Source organism: Neofelis nebulosa, chromosome 1, assembly GCF_028018385.1.
Source record: "Neofelis nebulosa isolate mNeoNeb1 chromosome 1, mNeoNeb1.pri, whole genome shotgun sequence".
Classification (NCBI taxonomy): Eukaryota; Metazoa; Chordata; class Mammalia; order Carnivora; family Felidae; genus Neofelis; species Neofelis nebulosa.
The window spans coordinates 68,635,497-68,660,740 of record NC_080782.1 but is presented as its reverse complement, the minus strand read 5'-3'; the positions used below and the strand labels follow the sequence as shown (position 1 = coordinate 68,660,740).

The 25,244-nt window shown below is 41.7% G+C and overlaps 1 long non-coding RNA gene across 2 annotated transcripts in view; it reads left to right on the top strand.

The window, feature by feature from the left end:
- Positions 1–3,186: 3,186 nt before the first annotated feature.
- The window catches only part of LOC131509411 (uncharacterized), a 56,429-nt gene continuing 34,371 nt past the window's right edge, over positions 3,187–25,244 (top strand). For both annotated transcript variants that reach the window (XR_009260492.1, XR_009260484.1), the window contains exons 1-3: positions 3,187–3,271; positions 6,094–6,285; positions 8,545–8,666. This is a non-coding gene — a long non-coding RNA (uncharacterized LOC131509411). The remainder of the gene's footprint in view (positions 3,272–6,093; positions 6,286–8,544; positions 8,667–25,244) is intronic.

Below are 25,244 nucleotides of genomic sequence, written 5' to 3'. Positions count from 1 at the left end.
TCTCAACCTCTCCTTCTATTTCCCCTTATAAACTCACCTTAGGTAATCCATGTTAAAAACTTGTTGCATATTTTCCCGTACCTTTTTCTTGCATGCTATTGATTTTCAAAGTAGACTCATAAATGCATGATAACATTTCTCCAAGTCACTTAATACAGAGTTAACCTATTAAAAATTAATCTATTCTCTTTGTTCACATAGCCACAAACAAATATAATTTTATATAAATCCATGCTTGTTCTCACAGTTAAACTTTTTGGTGCCACCTTTATTTGCCATTCTCCCTCTTTCTTCCTTTTCTTGGTGGGGGTGGCATGCATTCTCTTCCTCTAATTTATTCTCTTTGGTTACATAATATTATACATACACATACCACACTTTATTTTACTATTTCCCTACTGATGACTTTCCATTTTGTTTCCACTTTTTTTTTTAAATTTTTTTTTAACGTTTATTTATTTTTGAGACAGAGAGAGACAGAGCATGAACAGGGGAGGGGCAGAGAGAGAAGGAGACACAGAATCTGAAACAGGTTCCAGGCTCTGACCGGTCAGCACAGAGCCCGATGCGGGGCTCGAACTCACAGACCGTGAGATCATGACCTGAGCTGAAGTCGGACGTTTAACCGACCAAGTCACCCAGGCTCCCGTTTCCACTTTTTTTGCGGAGACAGTACTACCGTAAGAATGCGTGTGTGTGTGGGGGGGGGGGGGGGTGAATTCTTGCTTTTAATTTGACAGGTTAGATTCTAAGTTAAAGGAAATGTGCATTTCTAATTTTAGAAATTAGATTTCTAATTTCTAAATCTAGAAATTTAGAATTCATATTTTCATTAACAATGAATGTTTGAGAGTGCTGTCTCCTCATCTTTACAAATTAATCTGAGTCTTATCTGAGATTCAGTATGATCCTCTCTTTGCCACTTAGATTTGTACTTCCATGACTACTGTAAAGGAGGAGGAGATCTTCAAATGCAAAGTGATCATTTGTATTGCGCTTATGTGAATTGCCCATCCCTGTTTTTTGCTCACATTTGTATCAGGTTTATATTTTTCTAACCAAATTCTAAAAGCAACATGTATCTTATTGTGGTAGGTAGCCTTCTAAAGTGATTCCCAGTAAACTCCCATCCTGTTATTCATGCCCTGGTATAATCCCGTCCTATGAGTGTGGACTTTCTTCCAAAGATTAGTGTACAGCAAAAGTGATGTGATATCGCTTCTGTGATAGGTTACAAAAGAACACGATTTCCATTTTACTGGTATTCTCTCTGTGGCTGTTCTCATCTGTTTGCTCTGATGGAGAAAGCTACCTGGCACAGAGCTAAAGGGCAATAGCCCTTAAGAAACAGACGCCCTGGGGCGCCTGGGTGGCTCAGTCGGTTAAGCATCCGACTTCGGCTCAGGTCATGATCTTGCGGTTCGTGAGTTCGAGCCCCTCGTCAGGCTCTGTGCTGACAGCTCGGAGCCTGGAGCCTGTTTCAGATTCTGTGTCTCCCTCTCTCTCTGACCCTCCCCCATTCATGCTGTCTCTCCCTGTCTCAAAAATAAATAAACGTTAAAAAAATTAAAAAAAAAAAAAAAAGGAAACAGAGACCCTTATTCCAAAGTCCTTAAGAAGTGAATCCTGCAAACATCCATGTAAGGTTGGAAGAAGATCCTTTCCCATTCAAGCCTTCAGATGAACCTGTAGCCTGGCTAACATCTCACCTGCAGCCTATAGAAGACCCTGAAACAGAGGACCCAGTTAATTTGTGCCTGGGTTCCTAACCCACAGAAATGGAGAATAAGAAGTATTGCTCCAAGATGCTAAGTTTTTGAGGTTATTTCTTTTACAGAACTAGATAATGAATATACAATTACATATACTACATTTTCTTCTGGATTATATATTGCAAATATTTTTTCCTGATCATTAATTTTTTAACATTTATTCGTTTTTGAGAGACAGAGACAGAGTGCGAGCAAGGGAGGGGCAGAGAGAGAGACACACAGAATCTGAAGCAGGCTCCAGACTCCAAGCTGTCAGCACAGAGTCCAATGCGGGGCTCAAACTCACGAACCACGAGATCATGACCCTGAGCTACCCAAGCACCCCTAAAATTTTTACATACCATGTTTTCTTTGATGGCTTTTAGATTTGATGAACTATGTAAGTATCTCTCCAATACCTATGCAGTATCTAGAGTCTGTTAAACATTTTCTAATACTTTTAATATTGTATTTTTAATTTAATTTAAAATTTTTAATTCCAGCATAGTTAACATACAGTGTTATATTAGTTTCAGGCGTGTAATTTAGTGGTTCAACAATTTAATATACTACTCAGTGCTTATCATGATGACTGTACTTTTAATCCCCATCACCTATTTCACCCATCCTCCTACCCACTTCCCCTCTTTATGTAACCATCAATTTGCTCTCTGTAGTTAAGGGTCTGTTTCTTGGTTTGTCTCTTTTTTTTTGTTCATTTGCTTTGTTTCTTAAGTTCCACATATGAGTGAAATCATATGGTATTTGTCTTTCTCTGATTATTTCACTTAGCATTATACTCTAGCTCCATCCATGTTGTTCAAATGGCAAGATTCCCTTCTTTTTTATGGCTGAGTAATATTCCAGTGTGTGTGTGTCTGTGTATCACATCTTCTTTATTCATCTATCAGTAGACACTTTCACTTGCTTTTGCATCTTGTCTATTGTAAATAATACTACAGTAAACTTAGAGGTGTATATATCATATTCTTTGGGTAAATACCCAGTACAGTGATTACTGGATCATATGGTAGTTCTATTTTTAATTTTTTGAGGACTCTTTATACTGTTGATATTTACTTTGGAGTTAAAATTTTAAAACATCATTTAGGGACAATATGTAAGAAGGTCAACTTCAAGGTCTTCTCTTCCTACATCTCCATTTTTTAAATTAGAAGTAACACTGATTTTGTTATTGAATGACTACTGAATATGTTCTCCATTCATGGCAGAGTCTGAGTCTGTTAAATAGATTACACATTCTAGGACTGCAAAACATTTTTCTTCTAGAAAGATAAAGCCAACTGAAATAATACTGAAAGAAAGGGGTGACTGAGAATTTGAAATGTTTTATCTGTAAGATTCCAAAATAGAACCCTTATGTTATTAGATCATAATATTATTTCCTTATTTCACAAATATTTATCATGTCCATTCTACCTGCCAGGCACTGTACTCAGTCCTGGAGTTAAAGGGGTCGAGAAGACAGGCAGATATGTCTCCACCTTCATGGAATTTAGGTACATGCATTAAAGCAGTTATTACAAATGTGGTGAATGTTATAAGAGGGATGTATAGTGACAGCATGTGGCAAGGAACCCCAACAAAGACCCTGATGAAAAAGAGACATTTAGGCTGAGCAATAAAGGGTGAGTGAGTTAGTTACTTTTGAGGAGAGACCAAGCATGGCACAACTGAGGAACTGAACAGGAGAGATTGTTGGGCTAGAGCCACTGGTGTAAGTGAGCAGCAAGGGCTGAGAGTGGTAGAGAACTTTACACACAAATCAAGATGTTATCCTAGAGAAACAGAGAGCAATAGAAGGAGTTCAAGATTGAGAGTGTCATGGTACGCCTGGGTGGCTCAGTAGGTTAAGCGTCCAACTTCAGCTTAGGTCATGACCTTACAGTTCGTGGGTTTGAGCCCTGCGTTGGGCTCTGTGCTGACAGCTCAGAGCCTGGAGCCTGTTTCAGATTCTGTGTCTCCCTCTCTCTTCGCTCCTCCCCCATTCATGCTCTGTCTCTCAAGAATAAATTAAAAAGTTAAGAAAAAAAAAAAGATTGAGAGTGTCATGATAAGATCTGTATTTTAGGAAAGTTATTCATGGTTTGGGGAATGGATTGGATCAGGAATTAATTAAATCAAGGAGACCACTTAGAAGGCTGAATAAGTCAAGTTTCAAATTTACAAATAGCTTTAGCTAAGTTTGGGTGGAAAGTGATATGATGTAACACTGGGCAGAGAGAATATGGGGTCAAAGGAGATTTTTATTTGTTTTTTGATTTATTTGATTTTACCACAGGAAAGGCCTGAGTATGATGGAAACAGCTAATTCAGAATAAATGCCAGAAGATACATAAAAAAGGAGGCAAACCAAAATTGACAGAGGCTAATAATCTGAATTTTCAATAAGATGATATTATTTAAATAAGTGGCTACAATTTATTTAATGAGGACAGGGAAAAAACTGACCTTTCATGTGAAGGAAATGGCATACCTTTGAAGGAAATGGCCTACCTTATTTCCTATAAAATTCCAATTCAAAACAAGGGCTTTATTTGAGGCACTAAACATACAGCATTTAACTTACTTAGAACCGTCTTACATTTCAGCGTTTTTACTCAAAACTGGTCATTTGGTAATTCTAAGAATGGAAGTTAAGCATGTTAGCTTTAGGCTTTGTTCAAAATATGTTTTCAAGTTCTTTTTCCTGGATTTCCTGTTGGCAAAAAGGTTCCCAGTTGTTCTCTAGTTCTTGGTTTCTATTGTGATTTTTTAAATCAGATAACATGTTTAGTAGCATTTATTAGGTTTCCTAAAAGGTAGCATTACTCTGTAGTTTTAGTTGGTTGTGGCTAATGTAGACATTGGGTTGCAAAGTCCCAAGAGCAAAGTGATAATCATATTTTCTCAAGGTAATCCTTGAGAATCCTATACATCAAATGTAGAATAGTGTATGTGGTATGGTATATATGCTTCTCTATGCCAGTATGTAAATATACGTGTGTAAAATATATAGTGATATAGAGGACATATTAAAGTATACACATTAAAAACATAACTCTACCATATTTTAAATTATAGGATAGCAAGATAAGGAGAACAGAAGCATTAAAAAAAAAAAAAGGAAAACAATGATACTAAATACTCACCATGCATCCTTCATATTTTTGCCTGGCTCTGGTCGTAATAATGGTGACTCACTATGAGGACGGATGCTGATGATAACAATGAGTTCAGTGTCTGTGTGGTGAAGAATGAGATAATAAAGATGGGTATTGGTAATATGGTAATCCCACTAACTCTAGGGATTTGTTTTCCTCCTATCTGACAACACTGTTGTAGGTCCACATGAGCAGTGAGGAGACCAGCCGGCAGAATTGTTCATACTATTTAAATTCTTATTTGCTCAGCTCTCATTTTTGTTCTTGCTCTCCCGTTGGTGGCTCATCTTCATTGATTTCACATAAGTCAAATACGCATTTATGCTTCTCCACTTTATTGGGTTTGAGGATTTCAGCTGACTCCAAAAAAATTGTCTACTGGTCAGTTTCAGTGTGGTGGCAACACTAGGGTTGTATCCTGCCATGGGATCATAAAAACTCACTTGTAGTAGATCAGAGTTGGAGGGGAATTTGCTTGTTTGCTGTTTTGTCTGGTTTTAACTTCCATTCGGTAGGAGGGGGACCAATTTATATTTTATGGTTATATATGAAAACCTGTATTAACTGGTACTGTAATTCTATAATGATTTATCCCAGGGATTTTTTTTTTAACCTCTTACGAATTGGCATGCTAGGCTGCTGCTCAGGTGACTTAACTGGGCTTTTTTTAATTTTTTAAAATATTTATTAATTTTTGAGAGAGAGAGAGAGGCGGGGGGGGGGGTGGGAGGGGTAGAGAGCAAGGGAGACAGAGTCTGAAGCAGGCTCCAGGCTCTGAGCTGTCAGCACAGGGCCCAAGTTAGGGCTCAAACCCACGAACCATGAGATCATGACCTGAGCCGAAGTTGGATGCTCGACCAACTGAGCCACCCAGATGCCCCTCGTGTGACTTGACTTTTAATCCAGACCTGAAGATGGGGAAATGGTCCATGGAAGTTCCCTGAGACATTGAGATATGATGTGATGGAAAACATCTGACCTCTCATAGGAGAAGGGGCTTCTTATCAAATGTAAGGAGCAAGGCAGGACAGGGACATGAAACAGATTGGTGTGGATATTTGAAGCATTCCAATTCGATGAGGTGGGTCAGAGAGCAGGAGCATGGTAAGAAGTCAAGGTGGAGATGGGAATATAAACTGACTAGGGAAATAGAAGATTACTAGGTTGTTCCATTTCAGGCACCCAGCGGAAGATAATACTTACATGGAGACAACAACCTGCCCAGTTGTGGGACTTTCTGTAGTAGAAGAGCAGCCTGGTTTAAGCGCTGAGAAAGCCTTCATTTCAGGAAAAAAATATTTAGGAAGGACAGTATCAGAAACCCAAGGAGAGAACCAAATTACAAAACACTGAGAAGTTACAACACGAAGGTAAGTTTGACAAAAAGTGAGAAGTATACATTTCTAAGGCAGCAGGGCCAGGGCATAGGTGTTGAGGGTTTGGGAGTCCCGATCATGTGGATCCCAATGACCCTGAAGCTTCAGGTATTATTGTAATCAATAGACACTTAATTTTCTGGTGAATCAGTAATTCTTACAGCATATTTCCCCAGGTTGTTCCTATTGGAAATGTTAGCTATGAATTTTATCACCCCAAATAGTGGTTTCTGTTGTACTTTTTGAACACAGGAAAGGCTAAGCCATAACAGATTTCTTGAGGAGGAGGAGTCCCATTTCCTCATGGAAGCAGAGGGACCTGTAACGGGTGTCCATTTCCACTCTGTGCAGACTTTTCAGGAGTTAGTCAAACCCCAAGGAAGTTTCCAGGAAACAGCCATAGCTGTGTGACTCACCTAGCAAAAAACTGACACCTGAACAGGAAGTCCTACCCCACAGCCGATGGTCACTTTATTTTTAGTCAAGATTCAGGAAAGACAGGCAAAGAAGGCCCCATTCTTTCCTTGGTCACAGAGCATAGAGGTCAATAAAAATCTTGACTTTTACTGAATTTTAAGGGAGACCAAGAAAGCAGGCACTACCTCAGTTCTGACACTTACCTTCTGCGGGTCTTACAGAAAATTCTTTAGCTTAGAGGCTGAATGAAGCAATGGTTCTGTTTTCAATTTTTGCAGTCCTACTCCCTGAGCCAAGCACCATCAGCTCCGTTTATTATAATAGCTATGTGGCCATGAGTGAGTTATTTAAGCTCTTTGTCCTGATTTACTCATCTATAAAAAACCACAAGAAATAGTATTGGTTGTGGGCACTCAAGGAGATAATATTTGCTGAGGCACAGTGCTTGGCACATAATAAGCATTTAGTGAAAGTTGTTTCCTGTGTGGGCCTGTTTTATCTTCTGTCAAGTGACGTTCTTAGACTAAAATTCTTTCCAGCTCTGAAACTCTAAGATTCGGTGACAGAAAGGATTTTTGGTTAGTGTTATTATCCCACAGCTAGGATCGGCAAACGTCCTCTGTGAAGATCTGGGTAGTGGTGTTTTAGGCTTTGCACATCATACAGTCTTTATCGTGACTACTTGGCACTGACACCATGGTGTGAAAGAAGCCAGAGATAACACTTAAAAGAATGGGCACAACAGCTGTGTTCCAACAAAACATTATTTACAAAATGAAGTGTAGCCTAGATTTGGCCCACGGGAAGTAGTGTGCCGACCTCTGTTCTGTAGGATAAAAATATGTGGAGAAGAGAAGTGAGATGCAATTTGTGATGGAAAAAGAACACAGAAAATCGTGACCTGCAAACTCGTATAACCTTCTGCATATTTGTTTACCTCAAAAACTTTTTTTCTTGTATTGAGCATATGAAACAAAGCAGATGTTCTACAACAAAGGTAGATAATGGAAATATACTAAACAGCTTTCACAAGCTAAAATATTTATAAATATTGAACAGATATAAGTATGTAAAATGAGTGAAATGGAAAACACTGAGTGGCCCAGAAATTCACATTTGCTACAATTTGAAAGAAAGCAAGAAGAAGGCATTCATGCAAAAAAGCATGAGAAGCCCAGGTTGCAGCAAAAAGCTAATGTTGCTTCATGAAGGAGACAGTTATGGATTAAACTGGCTTAAACGCTTGCAGGGTGATTGCTCAACCTTCAAATCACATTCGATCTTATCTGGGTATCTGAATGTTACCAAGGCTGGGTTGTGGGCTATTTTCTTTATTAAGCTGACCCAGTGACTAGCCACTCAGCATTAGGCCTTGGTGGTATTGGGGTACCTTGACAAAGTGTAGGCAACTCTGTACCAGTCATGTAGTACCTGGGAACACAACTTGAAATTATGCTGAGGAAAGACAAAGAAGAATGCAATGAATAAGAAAGAGGACATGAAAGGAGCAAATGAAGAACTGCCAATGGAGCAATATAGATTTAGAGGCCACATCCCCACCCCTAGTTCCCCATCCCGCCTCGCCCCAGCATTCTCTGAGGGACAACACAGGAGATCACTACAGGGGCAGTGACTACCTGCCTGGGCACCTCTGAAGATGCTGCTGTGTCACAGCGACCTTTCTTCTTCCTTCCAGATCTCCCCCGATGGTTCTCTTAACTAGCGTTTACTAGTTGAAAAAAGAGCAAACAGGATGGTAATATTTGAGCAAAAACTTTGCTGTCTGTATTTTTCCATCCTCTCATTTCAAGCATCCTAATACTTTGCTTGCATCAGGGATTTTGCACAACAGAAGACTTGATGTCAGTGGCCTTTCCTGTCTTTTGTGAAAGCTTAAACCCTCTGAAGAAATTATGCCAGGTGTTCCGGAGAGGGAAGAGAGAGAAGTGACTTGCAAGGTGGGTGAGATCTCCTGAGACAGTGGAAGAAGGTGAAGGTCAGAGGGCCCCTCTAACATTAGGGATCACACACTGCTCCTTGACAGAAGTCTGAGGGAGGGATGAGACCCCTGGGACAGCTGTTGAGGACATGTAGGAAAGCTGGCTCTAGATTCAGGGGGCCCCGGCCTCGCCTAAGCTTTCAGCACCCTGAGGGTGGCTGCTGGGGCTGGTGGCCCCCTTGGGACTGTGACAACAAGCATCTCAGCAGTAAGCAGCAAGGACAGTGGCCTGGGATCAGAGGGGCCACCCTGTTAATCGGGCAATGTATAAGTTCCTGCACAGGCCTTGAAGGTGGGGAGTCCCAGTAATGACTGGAATTTACGTTTCCCTACATCCTTGAGGGAGGGAGACCCAGAACAGATTTAAACCGATTTAAAGATATGAAGAAACATAACGATTCTTGCAAAATAGCTTCTGTGGGCTGATATTCATCTACTAACAAATGTTTGGGAGTACGGGGTGGGAAGGAAGAGGGACTCTCATATTCTACTTGGCACCGTCCCTGGCTCAGAACTAGCAAGCTCCCCAAGGAGCAGATTAGGTGTGTGGAGGCAGCGTGACCGCAGAGGCTGAGAAAGAGCAGAGGGCTGCCTTATAAATCCTTCAGCGGGTAAATGAGTGCCCAGAAAAACAGAGAGAGTGGGTGGAGTAACATAATTGAAAACAGCTGATCTGCAAAGCAGGCCTAATTTTTTCTGAACTAAGAATGAGTAAAATGTCTTTTCAAGAACTGGGTGTAAAAATGGAACCAGGAGATAAAGAAAACCCACTATATTTAGTTGTTCACACACACGCACACACAGCTAATATAGTAGCCATGGATGCATTAAGAAAATCTTCTCTTGTACTTTTCATAACTTGTCTGTTTGACGACCCAGTATTTGAAAACTGGGGAACATAAGGTTTCCTGACCCATGGATAAGCTTTAAAAGCCAATGGGCCCAATCTCATTGGGAAGCATAACCACTCAGGAGGCTCAGCGTGGACTTCTAGCTGCAAAGGCTGTGCTTTCCTGAGAAAAGTACAAGAGAATGGAGAGGAGAGTGGGGACGCCACCCAACAGGCCAGGTTAGGTGGGTCAGCCCTGGCCATCTAGGTAGCTAGTGCCCTATGCTAACCTAACCTCACATCCACTTTCTCCCCTGCTCTTGTTTCAATGAGATCAAAGGGATCCAGGTAGCAAGTCACTGGCTTAATCGATAGATGTGGTGTAACCTTCATTGTTACTGTAAAATATTCCAGTCATATTCTGAGTACTAAATAATTCCCTCAGAGTGAGTTGCAGTAATTCAAACCTTATTCTCTGGCCCTGGAACTCATTCATTTACCTCCTCTTTGTCATGCTGCCTCCAGGAGCCCAGCAATTCCTTTTACCTGCATTCCATAGATGCAGCACCAGCTGTGGGCACCCATCCACTGAAGTCTGTTAATAACCACACAAGGTCAATAGTTTATTTTGAAATGTCACATAAAGGAGAGCAGAAATCACACAAAAGAAAAAGATTCCTTTTAGAAACAAACAAGAGGCTCTAATAGTTAGCACCTGGGAAATATGATTTTACTTTTTTGTTTTGTTAGTATACTCATTATTAAGGTCCAGTCTGGGGTGGGGAGCCCAATAAGCTGGACAGACTTTGAGAAAAAGGATCCGGACAAAACCACTCATTTATTTTTATAAAATTGCATTCATTAAATGATAATGAGAGAAAACATCCATAAAGGTGAGAAGACAATAAAACACATCCTTTCTCTTTGAAGAATTATGCATCCCCAGTGCACAGGAATTAACCACTATCTGCAAATGTTTTATTGAATTTGCCTTTCTTTTTTTCCCCTGTACAAAAATTGATCACCACAGATGTGGTCTTGAAATCCCTGTGGTTTCTGAAATCCTATTCAAAAGGAGCATATATTTTCCTATTCCTGCAGTTTGAGCCACTCAAAAACAGAGGAACTAAGTCAAATTATTTGATTTCTTTTTTTACAAAATTAGCATACTGGTAGATTAGCAAAATGCCATTGACATGGTCTGTCTTTGTCCATTGGCTTAGTCATCAATCATTAAGCATTTAACGACCATCTAATGTGTCTGAAGCACTGGGAAAACAGACTTCAAGCAAACATTGGTCCCTGCCCACATGGAGCTGAATTTAGTAGAGTAGGGGGACAGATCAACAAAGCATCAGGATAATATTTTGAAATATTATGAGAACTCTTTTTCTTTCTCAGAAAATCTTGTTTTACCTTGTGGCCCTTTTGCCATTTAACCAGACCAAGAGACTAAAGCTGATTGCCCCAAAGAAGAAAAGACACACAAGAATCCAGCCAGAACAGAGTCCAATATCTGGCTGAGAATATAAAAAGAAAGCCTTTTAAAAGCTTTCACTTCTAAGAGCCTGGTGATTGGGGGAGGGATGAAGCTGGGGGTTCACTCTTGTTGTATTTATTCATTGATTCATTTATTTTTGAATTCTAAAACCTTGCCTCTGACTCAGTAAAGCAAAGCCTGAAAAAGGAGCCAGTTTCTCCCTGGGAGCGGGGCCGACTGCACGTTGACCCAAGCAGCAGCTTCCCAGCCTTGGAGGGGACTGAGACCTTTTCTGAGTTGAGGAAGGAGTTTTGAGAGGACAGAGAAAGGAGAGCTAGAGTGTTGAGATGCAAATGTGGGATTTGCCCAAACTGAGGGATGGAGGTGGAGGGTGCAGGAGTGTGCCTCCTAGAAACATTAGGGTCTAAGAATAGAAGGTACCCTGTTCCCATTTGGAGTAGCCATGCTGGTCTTCTCTTTGGCCATTGCCCATGCTCAACAATGTGTTAGATATTTTTATCATTCTTACTCTGGAGGGTTTCAGTGAGTTTTATTCAGGGGTGTCCCATGATATGACCTGTAGTTCTGAAAGAACTTTAGTGAGGATGAAGTGCATACACTGTAGGAGAAAGTTCCAGAGACATGAAGAGCAGCTTAGAGGCAGTTGCCCTGGCATAAGGGGCGAGTGGAGGAGACAGTCCAGTTCAGTAGTGGCAACACTTCACTGCTTTATACCAGTCTAATCTTCATACCAGTTTGCTTCTGAGGAAAGTGTGGGAGAGAGAGGGTCTGGGATTGCCCCAGTTTTCCAGCATAGCGGGCTAGATGGTGGTGCCATCACCCAATAGGCTCCTGAGCAGTAGGAGTGGCTGAGGACGGCAGATGGTGAGTTTAGTTTTCATCCAGGCATGTTATGAGGTCTTAGGAAATCCTTGAGAAATTGGAGAAATGCCAACTGGTTGATACTGTGGTAAATAGTATCTGAAGCTAGTGGAACAGGGGAGCCTGGGCGGCTCAGTGGGTTAAGTGTCCCACTCTTAATCTTGGCTCAGGTCATGATTTCACAGTTTGTGAGACTGAGTCCCACGTAGAGCTCCATGCTGGGTGTGGAGCCTGCTTAAGATTCTCCCTCTCTCTCTCCTTCTGCCCTTTCCTCTCTCTCTCTCTCTGTCTCTGTCTCTCTCTCTCTCAAAAAAAAAAAAAAAGAAAAGAAAAGAAAAATGAAACTGGGTGTAACAAATGAACCCACTGTGCTTATTAATGGATCGTGATGATGTCTCTCAGGAGAGGTCTCTGGTGTTCTACCGGGGGGCTCTGCCCCTGGCATATTGTTTCTAAGAACTTGCATTTGGACACACAAGACCTACTCATCAAATTGGTATAGGATGCAAATTCTGAAGAAGCAGCTGTTACAATACATGACAGAATAAAAACTTCAGAGGGCTGAAGCAAGTGTCTGAAAATAACAGGATGACACTTAACAGAGTAAATATAAAGTCCTGCATTTAGGCTTAAAGCAAAGTGAACAGCACAATTAGAGGATGTTAAGGCCTGGCTTGGCAGCAGTTTTTCTAAATAATTGTGTGAGGGTTTTCGTTGGCTTAAAGTTATCGTGAATCAACAGTGTAATGTGGCCACTTAAAGGCAACCTTCTCTCAAGATGGTATGAAATAGAGCTATGAAGCCCTGCTTCCTAGCAAGTTGCCTCAATTTTCCCAAGCTGAAACAATTTTTTGACAAGAAAAGGAAATAGTTTTAAAAAGCCACAGATTAAAAAAACCAAGGCTTTTTGGTCACCCACTCCAAACATGCTCAGACAGGGAACAGCTCCTAACTTGGTGACTTTATGTCCCTGATTGCATCGTTACTTCATCCAGAGGCAGCGAGGCGCTCGCTGAAGATCCATGTGCTCTCCTCCACTTCCCAGGGTCCTTTCGGTTCAGTTAGATCCACGTGACGGAGTTCTGGCAGGTAGGAATGCAAGGAGAAGTGATATGGTACCTTTGGTTCTTAACTGTTGGTGTGCCTTCTCTGTCCGTGTCTATCACCCCTTGAAGGATGAACTTGGAATCTTGTGTTGAGATGCTGGCAGTACAACATGGAGAGAGCCCAGACCCGAGTCACTGAATGTCAGCTCTGCTGACCCATGGGACTTCACATGAGTGAGAAATAAACTTTGATGGCTACCGAGCCCCTGAGATTTAGGGTTGTGTCTATTGCTGCCTCTGCCATAACCTAACCCTAATTTTAGTATATGTGCTGCCGAAGCGAGCACTGCCATAACCTAACCCTAATAGTATTTATCCTTGAGCATCCCTGGTGTCTGCTGAGGTGTGTCAATGGTCTGTAGCCATTATATTCCTCTGCAGAGAGCTTTAGGGAAACTCAGCCCGTGGCTGGTTCAGAGCCCTTTGATGGATTAATGCTGTAGTCACACACGGAAGGGATAGGTAATATGAATTTTAGGCATAGCTGGAAGAAACCACTGTTTTGATTTAGATAATATCAAGGTAATTACCAATTTATACTAAAGCATAAAGGCATCCATTCATAAAATCCAATACATTTCTTGGGCTGTCTCATAGAATATTCTTATATACAATGGGGATTTTAACTGATGCTAGCCAAGGCCCCTTTCGGTTCTAAGAAGTAAAGCAGAAATCATAAGTACTGGAAATCTTAGAGACCATCTATTGCTACCAAATGCCAGACTTTATGGATGAGGAAACCGAGCCCAAAAGAGGTTTTCGTATTTGTTCCCAATTACAGGTCTCCTGAATTCTCTTTTCAATGCTTTTTTCCAGTATATTGCTTTAAAAATATTTTAAACAAACAAACCAACAACAATAACAAAAAACCCTCCTGATTTTGCTTTTACCTTGTAGGTGAGCTAATTCCTTTCTCTTGGACCCATTCAATCTTTATGACTTCATGGAAGAGGAAGGGAAATATTTCATCAGTAGCAAAGAGGGGGAACAAAGAATGTAGCAGAGGGGAAGAAGGGAGATTTGTGCAAGCATAATGCCTGCCTTATTCTCACAACTACCCGTGCCTTTCTTGGCCCCAGACCCCTGGCTCATTTTCCTTCAGGCCCTCCTCCTAACCACACACAGACACACGCTACAGAATCTGCCCAGAACAGGTTTTTTATCTTTATTTCATTCTAGTTTAAACTTAGTTTACTTAAAAATAAGTAAACTTACTTTTTTTTTTTTTTACTCCCAAATACTTACAAAAATTCTAGTTTATAATTTCAACCCCAGAATACTCTTATCTCCAGGATCTTTCCCTAGTCTTCACCCCCTAGTTTTAACCCTTTGCTGCAAATCTGGGGGAAAAAAAAGGAATCTGCCAGCTGATTCAAATGATGATCTTCTTAGAACCAGGGCAGCCAGCAGGTCACGTCAACACTTGTCAGGCTGTGTATCCATGATAGCCACTGACCAGCGCCATTGTGGGCCCAGCTCGTCCTTTGTTGAGGATTCCACTCATCACTGCCATTTTCTCTCTCTCACCCTCCTACCTATTTGTTAACTTCAGTTGGAAATCCCACAGAGTAACCAGCAGGTCCCCCTGGCCCCCTTCTTCTGTAGTCGACCCAGGTTTATGGGAAACCTAAGAATTTCTTGATTCACCTTTAACTTGATTCCGTAGGAAACCAGGGGAATGAGGAGTGACCATTGCCCTTTTGCCATTCACTACCCTTCTGTGCACCTCACCTAAGACCCATTCAAGTACTCCAGGAACACCACCTGCCACCATCCCGAAGCAGGGAGACACCAGCCTCCGCTTTATGTCATCTGCCCACATTTCACTAGGGAAGTCTTGGAAGAGCTCTGCCTTTGGGAAAGCAGATGTGCGTTGAATTGGACCTCCTTCCGCACAGGGAGGTGAGGTAGAGAGGGGTACTTATTGCGTCAATAATAACATCATCTGCGTGTCCCCTATCACATGCCAACTGCTTTTCAAACACTCTGCATACTCCCTCATTAATGCCTCATAAGAAATCCAATGAAATGGAAGTTTACAGAAGGTGACTTTTGGTGGTTGTTGTTTTACGGACACTAAGGTGGGAATATGGTGACGGCTGCTTCATGGGTTCTGCTGAAATCCCTGGTCTTCACATCCCTGGCAGAGGGTGTCCAGCTCCTTTTGTTTTCAGTTTAGAGCTGTCTCCAAAATTATCCATTTCTGCCAGTCAAGAATCTTGAAGGAGCAAGAAAGGGGGTGCTTGGGTGGCTCAGTGGGTTGAGCATCGGGCTCTTGATTGCAGCTCAGGTCACGATCTTGTGGTTCAGGAGACTGAGCGCCACATTGGACGCTGTGCTGACAGTGTGGAACCTGCTTGGTCTTCTCTCTCCCTCCCTCCCTCTGCCCTTCCCTGGCTGTCCCTCTCTCAAAAAAATAAAAACATTGAAGGAGCAAGAAAGGATCTTGCTGTGTACACCATACGCTACTGCTACAATTACCTTGGTGTTTACCATAGGAGGGTAACATGAATGCATGTGTGCATCTGTTTACATCTGTTGATCATGCTTTTTAATTATAAAAGTAGTAGATAATATAGCAGCAAATTCAAACAACACAGGAATAGAACAAATAAAAACCAATCTTCTGCTGGTTAATTGCCTCACTCCTGCTTACATTTAATGACTCTTATCAGTTTAGAATGTGTGTATGTGTTCTCTGTATATGGTGGAGTTTTTTTAGTGTGTGTACACACATAGGGCTGTATTTGCTTTCATTTTTATAGAAATGAGATTATACAATACATGTCTCTATATATATGCACACATATGCTATATATGTGTGTGTGTGCTATATATGTGTGTGTATTTTTCTGAGTCTTTATTTCTCATTTAATGTATTTTACTATGTCAGGACATTTAGATCTGCCACATCATTTTGGTGGCTCCATAATATTCCTGGGCATGAGTGTTCTATGATTCGTCTCTTTTCTCATCGATGGTATTTGGGTTGCTTGTAATTTGTTGCTGTTACAATAACATCACAATGTGCATGGGTGCGCGCATACACACACACACACACACACACACACACACACACACACACATCTTTCCCTCTAGACTCAAAACGTTTCTGAAATAGAATCTTGTAAGTGGGACTGCTTGGTTGGAAAATGTTTGTTTTAAATTTGCTAAATTCTGCCAAATTGTCTTTCAAAAATGTCATACCAATTAACACACCCATTAATAGAATATAAAGGGGCTTATCTTCTTATCCTCTTAGAAACACTATATGTCATCAAAATATTTTTAAATTTTGCCAACTTAACCAAAAAAAAAAAAAAGAGAGAGAGAACTCCTTTGTTTCAATTTAAATTACTGTAACTGTTAGTTTGAGTATTTTTCAAAGGTTATTGGCCGTTTGTAATTTTCTGCCCTAAAATGCCTCTTTTTATCGTTTGCCCATTTCCCCCTCCCCTTTGGTTTTTTTATACTGCTTTGTAGGAGCATTTTAGCCATGATGGACGTTAACTCTTTGCCTTTTATATGTGTTGCAAATATTTTCCCACAGTCCTCATTTGACTTTTAAATGCGTTCATGTGAACTGATTTTGCCAAGTAGAGGTTTTGGCTTCTTAATCATTCCAATCTGTCAGCCTTTTCCTTTATGGTTTCTGGGCCTCCTGTTAGCCATAGACGGTTCTCCCACTCCAGGTTTGTGAAGATAGGGAGAGTGTGCTTACTTAGAGCCTGAGATGATTAAATTCAAAGAGGCAACAGTAACATAATTGATGGGATGCCAAGGAAAATCGCCCTGAGCCCAGGGAGGAATTCGCCTGGCCCACATTTCCCCTCCACTGTACTTTTCCAGCCTGTGGTTATTTGTTATGCCTCCAGGCAGCCCTGACTTTCCACTAAGTTCGCCTCCTTCCTCTCTCATTCCTGTGCAGAGAGCTGTTGGTTTTCTGTTTTTGCTTTTGGTTTCCTAGTCTGTTCTTGGCAATAGGGGGGCTCCATTTACCTGTAGGTCTCCCATCCTGAGACTGCATGCAACATGACTGGTTACATTTTCATCTTCCTGCACCCCTTTCTACCCACCCCCCCACTACTTCCTGGAGTGAGCGAGCAAGGCAGACAAAAGCAGCTATTTGACACATCTGCCCTGGGTTGGCTCCATTCCAATGGGAAAGTTTGATGTTGCAAGCTTTTAAAAGTCACTCGCATTTCCCTGATTTACAATCATACAGGCTTCCTTGACTTCCTTCTAATTCAATAAGGACAAAGAAAGCAAGCTGAGTTTGCTGCTGCTTAGGTCCTGAGGGAACCAGCCCCAGGCAAGGAGATGACATAAGAGTCATTGTCTTGGGCCCCTTTCCTTCCTCCAGGGCTGCCCTTTTTCTCTTGGCTCAGGGCGCTCTTTCTGGGCATAGTCGGCTGTAAAGTTTCTCTCCCTAGTGAGGTCAACCACAAGCCAATGAAAAGCACTATCTTAGGATTTTTGCCCCACCATAGTCTTTGTCGGTGTGCTGACATCAGTTATGTACATTCCTAAAACATACTGAGTAAAAGTAGCGTGTCTGCTATGCAAATGTGGCTCCACCACAGCCACATTTCATCTGCCATGTTGAAATCCTCCTGTGCAGACATCTTGGACCCACCCCCTCTCTCCACAGTTTTCCAGGTATTTCTGGGGACAGGAGGAATGCAGGAGATGGGGGACGAAGACCAAGGGCTAGGATTTCAGTGAGCAAGCCTGAGAGGCATCTGGCCAGGACCTCTGGACTCCCAGCCCGGGGGAGGGCCTGCCTCCTCACTCCTGCCTTGGGGGAACACTACTTCCCATCTAGCCTTTGCTGGCACAGAGTAAGAGATTGTGGACACTTCCAGCGTCTCCTTTTGCCTCGGTTACCCGTGCTTTTGGATTGTTTTCTCCTGTAATCCTAAGCACTGCTTTTAAGAATAAAACAAGGTTTTAGTCTACACATTTGAAAACATTATCCTCCTGGAAACTCTCAAAACTCCCAGAAAGAATGAAAAGGAAGCTATGTGGATATTTAAGTGAATTAATAAGTTCCCAGCACTTAGGAAGCCCTGGCTATATGTCAGCTTTTCTCATTCTCATTATCAGGACTGCTTTCACTATGCAGAAGGAGGCCATCTGCAGGTAGAGTCAGCGATGAGTGAGGGGCAGACAGCTGATTCTGCAGTCCACGTCTCACGGACTATGGAGTCTGCCCCTATCAGCCACATTTATGTTTAGGAAGCATATGAGGTTTTCAACTAGTGAGGTTCCCAGCAGCTTGAAGGATGCTAATATCTTGATGTTTCCCCCTGGGGCCTGGATGATGGTCAAATAATTCAGGGGGGAGAAAAGAACTTTTATCAACATAAAATACTGAAGAGAGATTAGAAAAATTGAGAGAGTCGAAGGGAAAGATGGGAGGGACTGACTTCTTAGCTGATCCTGGAGCAAAGAAAGGTCATTGGTCTAGAAACTCCTGACAGGCGTGTTTATCATTCGCACAGAGGCTTTTCTGAGATTGTCCTGATTTGGGATATTCTGTCCCTTCAACAAATACAGACAAGGGTTCTGATATTTAAATTAGAAAGCACGACCACCATATGTCTCCTTAGGCACAGAAAAAAAAATGTCTAAATGATGCATGATTCCCTCTGTTCAACATGCATTGTAAATCTCATATGCTCAAAATATTTTGAAGTTTCCCTTCACCAAAAGAAGTAGAAAAGCAGCAGCTCGGTGGTGCACAAGTTGTTGAGAACGTATTTCAACCAGAGGGTGCTGTCGCCTCTGTGGCTTCGTGCCTCGCGCTCACACACAGGGCTTCCTCTGTTTGGGGCGCCAGGAACCCTGCTAGGGATCCAAGTTTTCAAGGCTAATGAAGATGATTTAGATGTGACGTCTGAAAGGGCTGCGTGGCATAAGGCCTTCCCTGTATGAAATCCTGGCACAGCTGCGTGGAGAAATGCGAGTGGGCGGGGCCGACGGGGATGTGAGAAGGCTCTGGTGCCATCCTCAGCCGGGCTGGCCCTGAAGAGGAGTTAGAGAACATAACTAGTTTTTTGTCTTAACGCTATCAATTTAATCTTTTCTTTTCTTTTCTTTTTTTTAAACGCTCCATTTTAAATAGTTGGCAAGTCAGCCAATAAAACGTGTCTCTCTGCCTAAGTAGTGAGATTTACTTTTTAAGATGCAGAATTTATGATCACAGGGTTAGCAAGAGATGGCACAATTACTGGAACAAATGGCCGCTGATCCCGTAGTGAATCAAATAAACTTGAGCCTTAGGACAGTAGGTGGACTGTGATCTAATCACTCTTCATGAACCATCAGGAACACCTGAATCATTCCAGGTGGAACACTCTAGAACATATATTCATTGGCCATGCCTTTAGTATAAATACTCACCAGCCACTGAGGAACCTTCCAACACAGTAAGAGCAACACAATAGGCTGTTCTTATCCAATGGAGGCAAAAATAAAAAGATGTGTGGCCTTTCATCTTGTGTCTTTGCTCTCAAGCCTGACCTTTAACCCTCTTCAGAGATGGACGAGCCCAGTACAGTCCCTCATGCCCCCTGAGCTCAGCTTAGAGGTCTGAGATCCTGACCTAACAGTTGAACTTCTCATTCTTAATGATTTCCTTAGGTTTCTTTCTGTAGAAGAAGCACACGAAAGGCTCTGCAGTAATGAGGAGCATGACTGCATAGCTACTATTATAGCCTCACCAAGCTGATTCCTAAGATCAAGGTGGCAATTTTAAACCTTGCTGTATTTTTCCTGATGATGATGTTAATGCTCTTTACAGAGTTGAGAATGATCTGAACTGATTTAAACCTTTTGAGGCTTGCTGCGTTTGCACGAAAGCCTGTAATGACATGTTCAGAGTACATAAAGAGTCACCATTCTTGGTATTTTAGAGGAATCCCAGCAGGAAGAGCCTCACTCATGTGTCTGCTCATTCCTTCAACACCGTGGCCTAAGGACCTGACGGCACAGGAGGAAAACGTTCTCTATTTTAACAGATGCTCAGAGGAGTGTACCCTTGGAGTTAAGCCCTTAATTTCCTACTATGTTACATTAGTGATTTTCTAGAAAGGCACCCTTTCTAGATTTTGAATAAATTAGGACAGTTAAGAAGTGCTTTATTATACACTAAGCACCATATATTCATGTTCTCTTTTACTTCTCACAGAAATCTTATGAGGTTGCTTTTATTTTTCTCCCCATATCATGGTTGAGAAAATGAGGTATAGAGAGGTTAAGTAGCTTTTCCAAAGCACAGAGCAATAAGTCGCAACATTGGGACTCTGTCAGAGATATGTCCAACAATAAAGTTCATGCTCCACTGAGTCTCTTTTTAGGGGATTTATTTACAAAGAACTTTCTCACATGTACTTCAAAACAGCCCCATCCACAAGATATTATTACCTTCATCTTACAGACAAAACTAAGGTCAAGACATCCACTTAAGTCCATTAGTTTTTTAAGTAAATCATTTTTAAATGCCAAACAATCATATGAACCATTAGAAACTCTTAAATATGATATTTTTCACATGGCATATAATTTAAATATTCATCCCCTAAGAAAATGTTAGTGTTTAATTTTAACATAAAAGTTTGCCAGCTGCCTTTCTGGATAGAGATGCCAGGTTTAACAAATAAAAATACAGAACGCCTAGTTAAATTTGAATTTCAGATAAACAGTAAATGATTTTCATGGGGCACTTATGCTAAAAAAGTATTCATTGTTTATCTGAAATTCAAATTTAACTGGGCACCCTGAATTTTATCTGGCAGCCCTATTTCTGGAGATCTGTTGAATGTGCAATAAATAAGGGTACTTAAAGCCAGTTGGAAAAGATTAGAAAACGATTCCTTTATCATCAGCTGTGTTTGTACCAGGCACTTAACTGTGGAAGGTGGCTACCTAGCAGCTATGCAGCTTTGTGGTCTGGTTTCTGCCCTCCAGGAGTTTATGGGGTCAGTCATTGTCAGTGTAAAAAGAGTAATAAGTTGGGGCACCTGGGTGGCTCTGTTGGTTGAGCATCTGACTCTTGATTTTGGCTCAGGTCTCACAGTTTGTGGGTTTGAGCCCCACATCAGGCTCTGCGCTGACATTTTCGAACCTGCTTGGGATTCTCATTCTCATTCTCTCTCTCTCTCTGTCCCTCCCCCACTTTTGCGTGTACTTTCTTCTCTCTCTCAAATAAACAAACGTTAAAATTTTTTTAAAATATTTAAAAAAGGGTGATACGTTGATGATTCTGTTATATGTTTTTAGTTCTTACTACTAAAATTTAATCATAGGAATTGCCACTTGTGTAGCATTTGATGATTTGTGCTAATTTAAGATTCACAAAATCTTATGATGAGTATTCCCAATTCACAGATGGAGAAATAGACTAAAATGTCATGTTTCTCAACAACAGGTTGGTCACAGAGGTGGACCATAGGGAGGGTGCTGCCAGATAGAAATAAATGTGCTGCCTTTTGGGCCACTTTTATGATGACACCAGGTACTGGAGCCCCAGATGACATAGAAGGTGATGACACTTCAAGGAAGTGTCTTCAGGTTGGCCTTGGGCCCCTCAGATTCTGTTAATGTAGCAGTCAGGATTGTCTCAGGTGAACAACCTGGAAGGCAAGTTTGTTGTAAGCAAAAAGTAATGCAGGAAAAGCTCAGACCCTATAGGGGTGGTCTGGCCCCCACCTAGGTCACATTTCTCTAAGTGGATATGATTGTTAATTTCACAAGTCATCTTGACCAGGCTGCAGGTTCTCAGATATTTGGTCAAACATTATTCTGGGTGTTTCTGTGAGGGTGTCTCTGGGTGAGTTTAATATTTAAGTCAATAGACTGATAAAGCAGATTGCCTTCCCTAAGGCTGGTAGACCGCATCCAATCAGATGAAGGCTTGAATAGAATCTACAACCGAACTGCTGACATTTCCCCAAATGAGAGAAAATTCCTCCTGCCTGATGGTCTTTGAGCTAGAGAACCATTTCCACTGCCTCCCACCTTTGGACCTGAAGTGAAACATCTACTCTTCTTGGATCTCAAGCCTGTTGGCCTTTGAACTGGAGCTATACCGTGAGCTCTCCTCAGTCTCCATCTTTGTCTACCACAGACCGTGGGACTTGTCAGCCCCCATAATCACATGAGCCAGTTCCTCATAATAAATCTCTCTTTCTGTCTGTCTCTGTCTCTCCTTCTCCCTCCCTCCCTCCCTCCTTCCCTGCCCCCCCCTCTCCCCCTATATATATATATATATAGGTTTATATATATACACATATACATATACACATATATATATATACACACACACATATACACATATATACATCTTACTCTGTTTCTCTGGAGAATTTTTAGAATTCCAGTGGAAACCCATATCACTACCTCTAGATCTGACAGGGAAAGCAGATGGGTGTTCCTTCTTAAAAAACCCAACGTTGGCTTATTCCACAGTAGCTCGCCTTGTCCTGCCCTTATTACTGCAGTCAAGAAAAGTGACATTTCAGGATAGTTCAGGGAGCCATCTATCCACGTCAAAGGTTTTCAGACATTATTTTTATCAAGTCTTTTTTCTAAGCTTACCGAGAATCTCAATATATAAAGTAGATTAAAAGGGGGATCAACTTTGATGAAATTAACAGCCCTGGGGCAGGGTAGTATGGCATTGAGCTCCACTCCTGTACTGGTAACTCCTTGCTCAAAACCTCTTCACCTTTTGTTTTCATGGAATAGAACTTCATTCTGTTTATCTTTCAACATCTTTTTCTTCTTGAAAAAAAAAATTTATTATACAAGTTACAAATACTGTAGAAACTATAGTTGTGCTCGAATAAAAGCAAGAATTACCTATTATCTAAAATGCTACCAACAAGCAAAAACTACTGTTTTCATATTTCTGAATTGTTAACACACATGCACAAATAAATACCTGCATATTCACATTTATACTTGCACAGTATACATAGACCAAAGCCCTTCTGAAACAATTCCTTTCAGAACAATTAGCCATAGAGAATTAGAATGCATCCTTTCATCAGGAAGTGCTGGAGTAAAATTTATATGGACTGATGACACTTTGACCTCTTTAAGCTGACTTTTGATTACACACACCAGAGCCTTTATATACAGATGAGTGCTATCCTTTTCCTAACAGTTACCTAGTGAGACTCAAAATTCCCGTAAAGATGAAAAAAAAAATATTTTAGAATGTCTAGAGGCCTCAGTACATTTTTCTGGGTATTTGTAGTTGCAGCAAATCTGTATTCTTTAGGAGTGAATAGAATGTCTGAAATACGATGGGCAGATCATCTTCAAGGGACATTTTGGAAGAGTACTGCCGTCCCTTCGCTGTCCAGAGAACCTCTCCAGTTTTTGCTCCTGCTTCTTGCCTCCACATGCCATCCCTCTTGTCTGGTTCCCTAACAGCTATCTGAGGTTTCCTCAGTCTGTGCTCTTAACATACTTTTCTTCCTCATCTGTGGAAAACATACTCCTGTTTTGAGCCAGTGGTTCTCAAACATCAGTATGCGTCAGAATCACCCAGATTCTGATTCATTAAACCGTAGGTGGTCAGGGCTGCACTCCTGGAGTTTCTGATGCAGTAGGTCTTCAGGAGGGATGAAAAATTTGCATTTCTAACACATTCCCAGGAGATGCTGATCCAGGGATCACGCCTGGAAGCACTGCTCTGCAGGGCTTCTCCAGTGTTGTGTCTGTAATCATCAAGTGTCTTGTTAAGTGCAGGGCCTAGTTCAGGAGGCCTGGGGTGAATCCTGAGGTTCTGCTTTTATAACAAGCTCCCAGGGTCCCCACTTTGAGCATCATGATTGTGAGGCTCAGCTCAGATTAGCCCTAGTTGTTTTGGGAGACAGAGGGCCCACTTTCCTTCTCCATGTCGGTGGTTCCCAAACTTGTCTGCACACTGAACTCAGACAACTTGGGAGAACTCCGGTGCTTCCTGGTGCCTGTATCCCATTGCAGAGATTGCGGTTGATCTGATGTATGGCCTGGGCTTTGGGATTTTTAAAGATCCCCAAGTGGCTCTCATATGTAAACAAGCTGAGGAGCCACTGCTCTAAACACTCAAGGTACCTCCCATGCCTCCATGATATTTTCATTATAGGTCCTCTCTGTTTGCTTATTTTTGTCTTTGCTTTTGTCTAATCTGCCCTGCCAGCTCATTAACCCCCCGAAGGGAGGGATGGAGTCTTTGTTTCCCTCACAGTGTTTTACATGCACTAGTGATTAGTGTTTGTTGAATAAACAAACAAATGACAAAAATCAAAATCAAAATGAATATGTCTAAGACATTACCCAAGCCACCGACCCTCAGTAGAGTAGGATCTCTCAAAAAACCCTTTATCTAAAGTAATTTGTCTGATTTTTCTCAGAATAGGCTTATAGGAACTGCTTCTCTTTACATGTTCAACTTTCTGACCTTTTGTCTTATGAATTCCATCAAGAAACTTCTCTGATACAGGTTTTATTTTACAGTTGATTTTTTTCACTTGCTACCATGGGCAAGGAATCTTGCCCAATGACTTTGTTCACTTGCACAATGCCGGATCCAGGGACATATGCCTGCCAGCTCTTGGGGCTCTAAAAGCGGGTGCAGGGACCACCCCTAACGTGTGCTGAACCTTTCCCACAGGGGAGCTCCTTTCTTCATATGCACGGGACCTGGAGCATTAGGGTGTGGCCTTCCCCCCTTTGCTGAGGGAGCTCCTCCAGGGGCTAGAAAAGATGGGCTCAGTTTTCTTTGCTATCGCATTCTTCCCTTCCAGACCTCTCAGCAGCTGCAAATGTAGCTGAGTCAGCCAAGTGTAGGCAGCTGAAACCCACGTCTCAAGGTCCTGTGTCTTGTGATAGAGTGACCACTTCTGTGGGTTTGTGACAACAAGCGTGGTTTCTTACAGTCCAGTGGCTCTATAGTCCCATCTGGAAAGGGCAGAGTTTCTTCACACTGCATTTATTCTCAGAGAGCTAGTAAGTCTTATACTCACCCTCTGTGCTCATGGCAACTGCAGTGAGTTCCAGGTCCTCAGGCTGCTTCCTAATGTTCTGAACAGATTTGTTGGAAGTCCCATCGCTGTACCTAACCCAAGAACGGTGCTGAGGCCCTGCGGCAATGCATGAGTTAGGAGAGAAGTTAGCTGCTCATAACAGAAAACCAAATTCCCCCTTAAACAAGTAGGATTTATCTTGTTTATCCTCATCTAACAA